The sequence below is a fragment of the Microtus ochrogaster genome, chromosome 5 (genome assembly GCF_000317375.1).
Source record: "Microtus ochrogaster isolate Prairie Vole_2 chromosome 5, MicOch1.0, whole genome shotgun sequence".
Lineage (NCBI taxonomy): Eukaryota > Metazoa > Chordata > Mammalia > Rodentia > Cricetidae > Microtus > Microtus ochrogaster.
This window is the reverse complement of record NC_022012.1, coordinates 29,463,289-29,464,045: the sequence shown is the minus strand read 5'-3', so window position 1 is coordinate 29,464,045 and position 757 is coordinate 29,463,289.

The window sequence follows — 757 nt, the reverse complement described above, 5'->3', positions numbered from 1 at the left end:
GTGTGTGAAGATGTGTGTGAGTGTGTGTGTATAGGTGTGTGTGTGAAGATGGGAATGTATATGAAGATATGTGTGAGTGTGAAGATGTGTGTGTGATGTGTGTGTTTGTGTGTGTGAAGATGTGTGTGTGTGTGAAGATGTGAGTGTGTGTGTGAAGATGTGTGTGAGTGTGTGTGAAGATGTGAGTGTGTGTGTGTGTGTGTGTGAAGATGTGTGTGTTTGTGTGATATGTGAGAGCACATGTGTCATGCCATGTGGCAGTCCAAGGAAAACTTCATCGAATTGGGTTTCTATTTCTACCTTTACTTGAGGTTCAGGGGTCAAACCAGGTTGCCAGACTTGCAAGCACCTTTACTCACTGGGCCATCTCACCAGCCCTTTTAACTTTTTAAACAAGCAGAATTGTCTTTTGAAAAGACCTTGTTGTCAGAGTCTCGGGATGTACACTCATCAAGTGGAAGCAGCTGACGCGGCAGAGAAAAGTCCTGTCCCAGGTCTCTGTCACTTCTCCCGGGGCTCCTCAGGGTTCAGAGCCACCAGGTGTCAAGCACAGAGTGGCCACACCTACAGATCCCCGCACCCTGCCAACCCCAACATGGGTCCACTGATTGACTGGCCTCTGTGCTCACACACGGAATGCCCTAGTAAATATTTGTGGAAGACCGAGAGTGTAGCTACATTGACTCAAGCCTCGGTGTTTACAAGCCTGCTCCTGTGCTGAATGGCCATGTTTAGCTCACTGTTGGGGCGGGGGGGG